Source organism: Carassius auratus, chromosome 28 (assembly GCF_003368295.1).
Source record: "Carassius auratus strain Wakin chromosome 28, ASM336829v1, whole genome shotgun sequence".
NCBI classification, from domain to species: domain Eukaryota; kingdom Metazoa; phylum Chordata; class Actinopteri; order Cypriniformes; family Cyprinidae; genus Carassius; species Carassius auratus.
In genome coordinates this window covers 19,876,985-19,891,026 of record NC_039270.1, presented here as the reverse complement: position 1 = coordinate 19,891,026, position 14,042 = coordinate 19,876,985, and the positions used below count along the sequence as shown (strand labels likewise).

At 37.5% G+C, this 14,042-nt stretch overlaps 1 pseudogene; it reads left to right on the top strand.

Moving 5' to 3' along the window:
• The window catches only part of LOC113047374 (NACHT, LRR and PYD domains-containing protein 12-like), a 39,590-nt pseudogene extending 30,815 nt beyond the window's left edge, over window positions 1-8,775 (top strand).
• Window positions 8,776-14,042: the final 5,267 nt, after the last annotated feature.

Below are 14,042 nucleotides of genomic sequence, written 5' to 3'. Positions count from 1 at the left end.
TTTTCTAAGAATTAATTAGAGAAGATTCCATTTTTATAGCAGTATGTTTCAGAGAGAACTCAGCAGGAGGAAAATCCTCTCCACATACACTCAGGTCACAAAAGTCTTGCTGAAGTGTTGTGGTTGCCATGGTAACCAGGGATCTGGAGTCATTCACAGACACCCTGGCACCTAGTATGTTTATTGGCTGATGGGTCTGTGATCATTTGATGATCTAATGAATAATTGATTTGTTAATTAAAATTTAAAATGGTGTGTGTCCAGATGCTTCACCATTCAACTTTACAGTATAATTTAGAGCTACCAATTTGAACATTTATTAGACTTAAAAAAAAATATATATAATAATTTAAGTGAACTTATCACATAAACCCATATTTACATGTGCCTTTTAGCAGAAATATTCTGAAATCGAAATTTTCAAACTCTAAGTTCTAAATGAAATATAGATAATTCTTAAAGCTATATATATATATATATATATATATATATATATATATATATATATATATATATATATATATATATATATATATATAAAATAATTCCCTTTGTCCTTTGATTAACTGACATCACAGCAGCTGGTTATTAGGTTGTTTTGGCTGTTCTTTCTTTAAGAGCTGCTGAACGTGATGTGGATCTGATACATATTATGTTTTCTCATCTCTTTTGACCTTCTCTGACCCATGACAAGTTAAGAGGGTGACAGTGCTGGGCTGCTCCAGGACAGTTTTGAAAACCATTTCAGAGACATGTTCTTAAATGTGACTCATATAAAATATATTGCACACATGCAGTTTTAAGGCAGCTTTAATTGCCTTTTTTGTTAACTTCATGACTTAACTAACCATAACATTACATGCACATAATTTATTTTGCACTTTGATATGAAACGATACAGACTACAGCATATTTGTGCGAGCAATTGAAGAGCACACACTGCGAGCCCAGTACCGTTTCTGCTCTGTTTGAATTCACACCTGGTCCTGAGGTGAAGTGGAGCGCCTGTCTGAAACATCTCCCATTCTCAGTCATTCTACGACTGAATAAATGCACTTCTTGTCAAGAGAAAAAGTGACAGAAGCAGCAGTTGTGAATGGGTGGCCAACCCTAGCCCCAACCCTGCGTTAATTGCATTCTATATTTTTAACGAGTTAAACTAAAAAAAATGAATGACCTGTGTTAACACGCTAATTTTGACACCATTTTGAAGGTAAAACTGCTGCTAGTTAATTACTACAATGTTTGAAAAGTTTACTGGAAAGCATGAAAAGTTTTACAGTGCTCTTTATGTGAAAATAATCCTTCACATATCTGCACCTTAATTTCATAACAATCAATGAGATTGGTTTTATAAATATAATTGACATGCTAAATTTAGCCCACCAAAAGACTTGTTATTTCTAAAAAATAATATATTTTGAGCAGGCAAGTCAAGTGTTCTAATCTGTTGTTTTGACTCACTGAAAATAACGGTTTATAATAGCATTACAAAAGTTAGTTAAATAATGATAATTAATAGAATGGTTGTTAGATATCTTACTCATCAAGCAAGAAAAAAGCTATCTCTAGGTTTGTTTTAAATCTTTTGAATCCTCAGATTCCTTTGATGGATGAAGTCCACTTGTTATTGCAGATTATCTGGCTGTTTGGTGACAGCAGAAGGTTGTGCTGCTCTGGCATCAGCTCTGAGTTCAAACCCCTCGCACCTGAGAGAGCTGGACCTGAGCTACAATCACCCAGGAGAATCAGGAGCGAAGCTGCTCTCTGATACACTCAAACATCTGGACAAACTCAAGTGAGTTTAACAATAAAATTATAATATATAATCTGTGCAGCAAATATTCATGCTAAATTATTATTTTTTATTTTATTTTTGGGGGTGGGGGGGGGGGGGGGGGTCTCATCCAGACACTGCTTTACTAAAAGTTTATGGGAACATTATGACCGCTTTTTACATTGGGGAAAAATCTGAAAGTTCATTGAGCTTTTGTCCCAGATGGAAGCTCAGCTTCATGGTTTTATGTGCTTTCAAATATAAAAGCATTTACAACAAATAGTGATAATTATGAATGACAGTGCTCAATTTCTGAAACCATAAGCACAGTTTAGTGTTAATTTGAGAAGGTTTTAGGTTCATCATTTAACAAAAATGTATATATGAATATTGTTTTTACATATTGTGCCATTGGGAAGTGACATATATGCTTCCATTAACTAACAATGTAATTGAAAAAGCACATATCTGCGTACTGGTATTTTTGTTTGTTGGCCATACAGATGGTACTCAACCAGAATGTTTTTCCTTTTGTTTGTTCGTTCTGATTTTTGTTACCAAGGGTATTTCCACTGCTTCTGTGGCAAATGCATTTGCAGCTTTTGACCACTAAGTGGAGGTATAGCCATAGACTTCCACAAGTAATCAGAAGAATGTATCAAAGCATAATGGCTGCAGTAGACAGATATTCAAAGAAAAATGTAGTTAAAAAAACATTTTCACTGTAGCAAATGTAGTACTTTTGAACTCATGCAAATGCATTTGTTATTCAGAGCACATTTAGATAAAAAGACAGGCCTATATGTCTTAATTAATAATTTATTTATAATATATATATATATATATATATATATATATATATATATATATATATATATATATATATATATATATATATATATATATTAATAATAATTTATAATATATATAAATGTACACTCACCTAAAGGATTATTAGGTACACCTGTTCAATTTCTCATTAATGCAATTATCTAATCAACCAATTACATGGCAGTTGCTTCAATGCATTTAGGGGTGTGGTCCTGATCAAGACAATCTCCTGAACTCCAAACTGAATGTCAGAATGGGAAAGAAAGGTGATTTAAGCGATTTTGATTAAACAGTCAAAGTCTTTCATATCTGTCCTTCATATCTGTCACAAGCAATAATTGCAATAACGGTAAAAGCACAGTTTGAACCAAATTGATCTACATCTGTTGGATAATACAACCTTTAAAGACACAAGTCCAAACATTGTATAAACAAATGTTGTATTTAACAGTAATGATTAAAAAGTTAGTCCAAACTAATTTTCTACACTTTTTGTAGTCAGTACAAGTAGATGAAACTTGTTTCCCTGTTAAATATAAAACTGCAGGTATACAAATTAATTCCAAAAAGAGCAGCATCAAATACTACTTCTTGTGTACAAATTTAACAGAAAATATAACTAGATAGAACAAATAGAAAATCCATTTACTTCAGACTTGCTTTTAAGACAGTGTTTTAACTGCTGCAGTTCAGTGTTTACAAAGATGCAGTCTGAAGACTTGTCTAAAAGACAGAAGAAGCAACAGCCTTTTAACAGTTGTCCAATTTAAACATCCAAACTTAGAAGCTTGTTCTTCAAGTTGTGCACTATTGGAGAAAACTGAGAACCAAGATGCATGAATAGCTTCTGAATAACTTCAAAAGTGTAAGTTTACCTCTTTGGGGAACTCGATACTAAGCGCATAAATCAAACCAAAAAGTAAAGAAAATGCGTCAGGGAGGTCTTCAACCTCATCAAGAACAATTTGCTCTTCGACCCCCACATCCATGGTCTTATTGTGGGATTGGAATTTACTGTTGCCTAATCATCTTTGACAATATCGAGGACACCAACTTTAAGTCCCTTGTTGCAGGTCTCCTCAGGATCGGTGTTCTACAGAAACACAAAATAGAAAATCTGTTTGTTTTGAAGTACTCCCAATTGCAAAATGACCTGTATTGTCCAACAAAAGTGCCTTCATAAAAAAAAAAAAAAGCTGTTCAAACACATCATCCCTGTTCAGTAAAAACTGCAGTGTTTTATATAGCGGGACATACACAAAGTGTTCTTGTGTGCACTGATACAAATATCCAGTTGGATCAAAGACATTGAATATTTATCTTCCCCCTTTTCTGGTGCTTGTGAGCAGTGGATTTAAATAAAAAATTGCATTAATATTCTCACCAACAACTGAATTTTCAATGAGCACTTCATACTTCCTCAGAATGTTTTTGATTTACCGTTTTGCAGCACACTCAGTCAATGAAGAAATATCACTCACTTCACAAAGTATTTGTTGTGTTGCACTCTTTGAAATATGCAAAACGGATGGCATTCATAGCGACAAAGAGGCCAGTTTCCTTTCACTTTTCTGAAGGCCACCGATTCTAACTCTTGTTGCTTCATCAAGATAATGTAGGAGGGTAGTTGGAAGTTTCTTCTCTGGTCGTGGCACAATTGGAAATGTTTCAAAAGGATCTCCAGAGCAGGGTGTTCATATTTTCATATCTTGCACTGCATCACCCTAATGAGGAAAATTAAACACAATATAATGTTAGAAATTATTCTTTGGGCAATAACATAGGATGATTTATTTACTTTTTTTTCACAAGGAATACTTTAATTCAATGATGGAGAACATTATAAAACAAGAACTCAAATACTATGATAAAGCAAGCAAGGACGCACATATTAAATATTAGTTGGTTAAATGAATATCACATTTTAAAAGCCGACTTGATTTATTCGGTAAAATAGCTCTTAAATTATTTGCATTTTTAACTCATACAGATAAATACAGATACAGATTTATAGTACACTTAGCAAACCTAATCTACACAGATACTTTGCACTGAACAAGCACATAAATGTAAATTCAGTTAAATGAAGATAATACATTATTGGGACAAAAACACACAAGCTTAATTTATATTGTTACATGAATTTTAATTAAATCTTTCTTAATCAATACACTAAGAACTTCAATTATCTTATCCAAAACTCAGTCACCCACACAATTGTACAAAATAATCATGTATTATAAACAAATAAAGACAATTCTATATCATTAATCCTAATCCAAATCCTTTTACTTAATATACAGAGAAACAGTCCTTACTTAAGTCATGACACTGTCAGGAAAAACTGTCACAGAATGACATAAGACAGCTCGAAGACGAAGAAGAAGTTGAACTGACTAACTCGGAGCCACCTAACCAGTTGTCCAGAAGCAGGGATGGGCAGTATTTCAGATACATGTATTTAAAATACGTATTTGAAATACAAAATACTATTTTGTATTTTGTATTTTAAAGCCTTTGGAAAAAATCTAATGTAATTTGTATTGTGTACTTGTATTATAAATTGTGAATCGATGGAACTTTTTCTAAATCTTTTACATAGGACTTTCCGCTTTCTCTTTAGCTTTGTGCAGTTGAAGCCTTGTTTATACTTTCAAAATTTGCATGGCTCTACGCCATGAACCTACTTACTGCATGCTCTCCTCAGTAAACCTAAAAGGCTTTTATGCTTGACGTGCTCTCCGTTGTATAATTCTGTGAAACGACAGAATGCGACTCTGAGTAATTGTTCTCCAAACTACGAAAAAGCAGTGATGAGAGGAAGTAGTTTGCCGAATAATTTGTCAAACATCTCTTATACTGTCTGTCAAACACTCGTCTCGTGAGAAGTTTGTGAATAAATGGATTTCTTCACATGAAAACTGATTAGGTTGTTGGTCATTTTTTACGACACATGTGAAAAAGTTTTTTAGTACACTTCTTAAACCCTAACCAAATAATCAAGTTAAAACCAGTAAACTTGAAATTGTGACTTGTGACATTAGAACAAAACATATTAATATGATAACATATGTATAACACTACATTGAACAATACTGTGTTATATATGTTTTTTAATTCATTAATTATTTTATTTCAATTAATGATTGTATTAAACACCTACCATTACTTTATCAATTATTTCTGCTATGCAGGCTCATTTTGTAAATGTAATCATTTAAAATTTTACAAACATGGTGCTTTATGAAAATGTAACTGGACACATTTCCAAATTGTGATTGTGTTTACCCATCTATGCAAATGTTTGTTTATGTTGTGATTGTTTGCATTTGTGAGGACAATGATGAAAGATACACCACACTTTTAGTTTTATTGTTCACCAAAAAAATTGTGCCAAATGATTTCTAATTAAAAAAATATATATTTTAGATAAACTTTATATTATCTAATTATGAATATAGAAACAAATAAACTTTACATTAAACAAATTACATTAATAAAGTTACTATACTACTTAAGTAAACAAAAAGCATCAAAAGAGTTTGGAATTCAGTTTTTGCTGTGGTATCAAAACTGATATTGATAATTGTGAAACCATGCCATATATTGTTACTGTAAAGTAAAATTAAGATTTTGGTCATATCACCCATCGAAATTCCATCTACTAGTTCAACTGGGTGGGTTAGGTCAGCAATATTGGATGGCAGATACTTTAAGATTGTGACACAAACAGAACTGGGCCACATTGGAACGCCAGTCTGTCACATTGGCTTTTAATGATGGTGATAAAACATAATAAAAGTTTTTGTAGTTTGTTATTTCTTACACTGCAGGGGAAGGAAAGAGGTATATATAATTAAAACGAAAGTTTCTAAGCAGTTGCACACATCTAAATGCTTTTTGGCATTCAGAATAGGCCTTGATAGATTTCAGCCTAATACGGATATCTGCACTGAATCTTCAATTTCACATGTATTTTTTTTTTTAAATACAAAATACTGTATTTGTATTTAAATACATTTTCCACACAGTATTTTGTATTTGTATTTTAAATACATTCCCATGTATTTATGCCCATCTCTGTCCAGAAGCACATATTGCAAACAAATACCGTTCAAATCTTATTGTTAATTATTATCATTAGCCTGCATAGAACAGTAGCCAACCTGCCAGAATCAGAAAAAAAACTGATGCCGTCTGACCTGAGGCAACTCGAACACGAAGCAGAAGCGTACATTGTGAACAAATTTCATTGAAATCATATCGTAAACTGATAACGTTACACATAAAAAAATAAAGTAAAACACTAAACATTTGATAACATTTGTTTATGGACTAAATGGCACTGCCTGAGCCAACTCAAAGTCGAAGAGAAAACTTGTAGCCATCTATACTATATTCAAAATGTATTGTCATTTATTATACAAAGAAAATCAACTACTGGAGCGATTACGTTAACTGTCGGGAAAAAACCCGGCGCCGTCTGACCTGATGCAACACATTTGAAGCAACCTGATGTTACACTGTAAAGAAGTGAATATTGAGATGAATTTAATTGAAATCATATCTCACATTGATACACAAACAACCACCTCTTACCAGAGTGATGATGGACTGACGTTTAACAGGCAACTCTAATACGAAAAGTAATACAGTGTACAAAAGCACATATTTTAAACAAACATAATTCAAGTCTTATGGTAAATATCATATATAGAACAGCACTTAGATACCTGAATAATCAATGACAGAACAAACGGGCAGCTCTTGAGGCAACTCGAAATTAAAGCAAGAGAAATGGAGTTTTATATAAAGAAAAATAAAAACACAACACAAAGGTATGGTTACACTTTTGAGACAAAACACACAACGCTTGTATTTGAGGAGCGACGATGTTTCTTCAGTCAGAGAGACTTTGTTTCTGTCAGTCCAAACAGAGAACTAAATACAAATACTGTTGTTTGTGGAAAATATTCACACTATTGATAAACATCTTGGTACTTTAAAGGATTTATTTTATTTTTATATAAATGTAATATATTTTGTTCAATAATATTTTTGTATTATTATTTAGAATTTTGAGGAGATTTTATGATACAACGCCAGATTTATAAAATGTTCATTACCTTCATTTTTGGGTCACACTTGGTACTTGAAATTTAAGTGTTTTTTATTTTGTTTGTATGCTCGTTTATCATAAGATTCCCTTAAAATTGCAAATAATAATAAAAAAATATTATTGAACAAAAATAAATTGCACTGATATTCCCTACAAAAAAAAGAAAAGGAAAAAAAAAACATTTCAAGAACCACAAAATGTAGAGGCTCAGATGTTAATTAATTGTATAGGGAAAAAAGTTCATACGAATTGTATACATATTGCATAGTATCATCAAATCCCTTTAAAATTCTCAATAATAATCAAAAAATATTATTGAACAAAAATAAATAACATTGATTGTATAAAAAATAAATAATAAATTACATTTCATGAAGCAAGCGTGACCCAAAAATGAAGAAAATCAGATCTTAATAGCTCATATAATAACATATTATAATAAAATATCCTCCAAATTCTAAACTATAATCAGAAAATATTATTGAGCAAAAATACATTGCATTGATTTTCCTTAAAGGCAAACAAACAAACTTACTGAGACCCAAAAATTAAAAAAGCTTAGAACTCAATTACATTTCATGAAAAAAATAGATCATAAAAATATTCTGATACTTTGCAATATTTGTACAGTTTCATGAGCCCATTTTCATTCAAATTCATTTTATTTATATTTTATAATATTTATTTTATTTTATACATTCATTATTTTATTATTCTATTCAATATTTGAAAAAATTTATGAGCTAATTTTTCCATCATAATGAATAAGTTCTGCTCCTCTTCATCTCTGTGTAACACTTGTTTTTCTCTTTCTCTCTGAACTCTTCTGAGATTTCTGTCAATCAGAAATAAACATAAAACTAAATATTCCTGCAGCTGTTACATGTGCTGCACTCTTAAAGTGTGTGTGTGTGTGCGTGTGTGTGTGTGTGTGTTTTCTAGTGTGGATCATGGAGGAGAGATCATGATCACAGCAGGACCTCACAGATGTAAGTCACACACAGACACACACACACATACTGGTTTTTGTGGTTTAGCAGTACTTTGATGGCCAAACCAGTTGGATGGTGGTTTAAGGGGACACCCCTTTCCCGGTGTCCTACAGAGATGATAAAACTATCAAAAATTTTGTTTTACTCTGCAGAACACAAATATCACTTTGGATTTTCTTTACACACAATAGAATGGATAATATGACAATATGATATTTTGGTGGTACACAAGGACTGTCACGCCCCTCCTATAATTTTCCCGCCCATTACATAATTGGGATTTATAGGGTCAGATTGATTTAGGAGGACACTCGTTTTACAATACACAAAACATGTCAGTTTTCTGGATTACAGGGACAATGTGTTTTACAGGTACTTGACCCCATACACAACACACAGACATGTCCCTATGCTGCATTACCAAGACTGAGGTGGTTAAAGAGTACCGGATCTTTAACACAATACACAACTGCACATCGTCCAACATTACAGGGACAAATGTGATTTACTGGAACCTGATCGTACACAACACACAGACATGTCACTATGCTGCATTACCAAGACTGAGGTGGTTAAAGAGTACAGGATCTTTAACACAATACAAAACATTACAGACACCAATGTGTTTTAGAAGTACTTTAATAATGACTTAAATTTGTGACATAAAAACAAATAAACAAAAAACGTAAAATTCGCCAATTATTAAAATGGGTAATCTTTCTATAAAAAAAGGAATGCCACACAAATCAAAACAAACAACAAATAATTAAGTCTAATTTACCAACTTAAAAAAAAAACTATAAATCAAAAGCCATGCCTCATGTTGTAAGTACCTCACTAAATGTTAGGGATGCACCGTTGACCGGCCATAAATCGGAACCGGACGGTTTTTGCTTAAAATACACGATCGGCCGATTTTTCCGTAAGTGCGCCCGCGTGCACAGACTACATTGTAATCATTCGCTATCATGTCATTTGTGTGGAAGTATTTCAAAATCTGTGTGCTGGACACGGGCAACACGAGCTACACATCTGAGGAATAGACAGCAGGAAGCGAACAGCCGCTGGTGTACTGCTGCACAAATAAAAGCCTTTCCTGTGCTCACTGAAGCTGCTCGAGCGTATCGTACCTTTCCGTGCCCTGCACAAGCGAAGACAGTGAAGGATCAACTTCTTGCGAGCTGGATGAGAAACGACACAGATTAAACTGTGACAAAACTGAAATGTTTTTTTTTGTAAAGTAGAACTTGCATACACGTTTGAAAAGTCAGAAGTAAACGTCAGTTCTGTATAGGATTATTTTCCTTTTTCCTTAAAATTACATTGACTTAATTTGATTTAAAAATCACCTGCTGAAGCACACTGAAAAAAGGGTTTCATTCATCCAATTAAAATATTTTTGGGTAATGATTCACAATTTTATTTTTTAACTTGAGAATAGTTCTTTATTTTTCATTGGCTCAAGTAAAAAAAAATATATAGATGTGAATCATTACCCTATTTTATTTATTTTTTTAATTGGATGAATGAACCACTTTGCATCTGTGCTTTATTCGCACCAACATTATTTGATTTTAACATTTTGGAATAATATTTATATAGCATACTTTTATTTAGTCTCATTGGTAAAGACCTTGTTTTAAATTTAAAACCAAATTTTAAAACTAAAATACTATATGCTGATTAAGAAACCTCTTATTGAATGTGTGTTGATTGTGTTGTTTGGACTGTAGAACTATGCAGTTATTGCCTTTAATTTCACATGGTTACAGTTAATCTTTTAATTTAAGGCCAGTTCTATGTAGTTTCAACCCAATCCAAAAACAAAAGCTAAATGCTGATGTCTGTAGCATCTACGTTTGTATTGAATGTAGGCTACTTACTGTGTGTCACGGTTTTACGCTGCCTGAAGGAATACGGAGTCGAGGATAAACGGAATAAGGCTTTTAATATATCCAACACAGGGGATATCCAACATGGAGCACAGAGGTAGACACACGTAAGTAGCAAGTGCAAATGAAGACCCGACAACACAGAACTGAAAGGACAAGGCTTAAGTACAACAGATAATTGGGGAAACACAGGTGGATGGAATCATTAAATTAACAGGGACATGGAACACATGAGGAAGATAATGGACACACCTGGGAACTAATCAAACACGGAAAGACAGAAACTGGGTCACGGGCAAAAACACACTAAATGAGTCCAGGTGTGTGACAGTACTCCCCCCTCCCGGTAGGTGCGTCCTCGCACCGTAGAAACAACAGGGGGAGGCGTGGGTGGGAACTTGGGAGGAGGTTCCGGTGGAGGACGGACTCCCAGGAGGGGGCCAGCAGACAGGGACCACAGAAGGAGGAGCCAGGGAGGAGACGGAGGAAGGAGCCAGGGAGGAGACAGGAGCAGGAGGAGCCAGATGGTCCACCAGAGACCAGCCAGGACTGAGATCCAAGGTGGAGTCGACGGCGGGAGGAGCCATGGTGAAGGAAGGGTCGACGACACCAGGGGGCCGACAGGCGGAGACTGCACCGGTGGGTGAGGAGCCCAAGATGGAGCAGCACAGCCGCAGAGCCAGGGTGACGACGAGGATCCGGAGGGCCTAGGTGGAGCTGAAGGCTCAGGCGACCAAGGTGGAGGCGGGGTCTCGGCAGACCGCTGTGGAGCCGGAGTGACCGAGGATGGAGGTGGAACCGGAGGGAAGGAGGAGCCTGACAGAGCCGGAGGGATGGAGTGACGAGGTGGAACCAGAGGAGTGAAGTCCCGAGGCGGCGGATGGTCGACGACTGACCAAGGTGGAGCCGGAGGGACGAGGGAGCCCGGTGGAGCAGGTGGGATGACAGGCCACGGTGGAGACGAGGGAGCTAAGAGCCAAGGCGGAGCCGCTGGGTCGAAGGACCGAGGAGGAGTCCAGGGCTCGGAGGCTGGAGGCGGAGACAGGGCCTTAACACGCCAAGGCGGAGCTGGAGACTGGCAGTCCAGCGGCGAACCACCGCGCCCCGATGGCGCGGACTGAGGGTGAGCTGCGGGACTGGCTGGCACCAGCAGGGATGACGAGGAACTGGCTGGTCTAGGAGGAGGAGAGAGGAGAAGGATGGGAGGAAGGACAGGAGGATCAGGACTGGACGGAACCAGCGAAAGAGGAGTAGAGGGACCAGCAGGTTTGGGAGGAGGCGGGAGAGGGAGGCTGGGAGGGAATACAGGAGACACAGAAGATTCAGGGCTGGGCGGAACCAGCGGAGACACAGAAGATTCAGAGCTGGGCGGAACCAGCGGAGACACAGAAGATTCAGGGCTGGGCGGAACCAGCGGAGACACAGAAGATTCAGGGCTGGGCGGAACCAGCGGAGAAACAGAAGATTCAGGGCTGGGCGGAACCAGCGGAGACACAGAAGATTCAGAGCTGGGCGGAACCAGCGGAGAAACAGAAGATTCTGAGCTGGGCGGAGCCAGCGGAGAAACAGAAGATTCTGAGCTGGGCGGAGCCAGCGGAGATACAGGAAACTCAGGGCTGGGCGGAACCAGCGGAGAAACAGAAAACTCAGGGCTGGGCGTAACCAGCGGAGAAACAGAAAACTCAGGGCTGGGCGTAACCAGCGGAGAAACAGAAAACTCAGGGCTGGGCGTAACCAGCGGAGAAACCGAAAACTCAGGGCTGGGCGGAACCAGCGGAGAAACAGAAGATTCAGAGCTGGGCAGAACCAGCGGAGATACAGGAAACTCAGGGCTGGGCGGAACCAGCAGAAATGGAGCAGAGGAAATGACTGGAGGAGGTAGGAGTGGGAGACTGAGAGGGTATACCGGGGAATCAGGGCTGGACGGAACCAGCGGGGAAACAGGAATATTAGGGATTACCTCCGTAGACCAGTCCATCAGATCCAGAACTTGCTCCATATAACTTTCAGAGACTGTATACAGCTCACCCTCAGTTGCAGGAGTGTGGGCAGGGCTTTCCTCCATGCCCTCGATCTCCACGAGGACTCCCACGATGCACAGTGTTGCCGGCTCACACACCTGGTCAGTCGCGCTCTCGAGATCCGGCTCCCTGTCAGTGGATGGCTCGGACTCTGCGGCTGCGGTGGGCTCTGGCTCCGTGCGGCGTGATGGTGGCTGGCTGGTCTCTGGGTCGGGAGTGGGGCTGGCGAGGTCCTCTATGGGGCAGATGGTGAGAGATGACCCATTTCTCGCCAGAGTCCACTCCACAAATGCGGCGAAATCCTCTCGAGGACCATCTTCGGACGACAACGCTCTGCATTTGGAGTTCAGGCTGGTGTTGTAGAAGGTGCAGAGCGCGCCGTCCGGGTAGCTGGTGGCATTAGCTAATAGGAAAAACTGTCTGGTATGGTCCTCGAGAGAACGTCCTTCCTGCTTCAGCAGGAGGATGAGGAATTCGGGACGATAGAGGGGATCCATAGACACTAAGAAAAGAAAACACTGTGAAAAAACAAAAGCAAAACGGAGGGAAGAACACGCAGTTTTCTATTTTCTCTTTTGAGGTCGGGTCTTCTGTCACGGTTTTACGCTGCCTGAAGGAATACGGAGTCGAGGATAAACGGAATAAGGCTTTTAATATATCCAACACAGGGGATATCCAACATGGAGCACAGAGGTAGACACACGTAAGTAGCAAGTGCAAATGAAGACCCGACAACACAGAACTGAAAGGACAAGGCTTAAGTACAACAGATAATTGGGGAAACACAGGTGGATGGAATCATTAAATTAACAGGGACATGGAACACATGAGGAAGATAATGGACACACCTGGGAACTAATCAAACACGGAAAGACAGAAACTGGGTCACGGGCAAAAACACACTAAATGAGTCCAGGTGTGTGACACTGTGCAGTTATTGCCATTAATTTCAGATGGTTACAGTTATTGTTTTCAATAGCCAAAAGCCAGTTTGGCCTATTAAATACCAAATAAACATCTTGTTTATGCATACTTTCCTTTCTTGTTTGTTGTTTAAAAAAAATAATATAATAATAATAATAATAATCGGAAATCTGTATCGGAATCGGCCAGTTTGCTTGTAAAAATAAATAAATATCGGTATCGTCTATGAAAAATCATGATCAGTGCATCCCTACTAAACACACAGTAAACATGAGATTAACTCGGAGCACACAATAGATGCTGCAGATGTGTAGAGAAACTGATTTATCCTTAAAGGAATGGTTCACTTCCAGAATGAAAAAGTAAACATGCGATTAACTCTGAGCACACAATACATGCTGCAGATGTGTAGAGAAACTGATTTATCTGTAAAGGAATCGTTCACTTCCAGAATGAAAAGTTTTTGACAAACTAACAATTGAACTT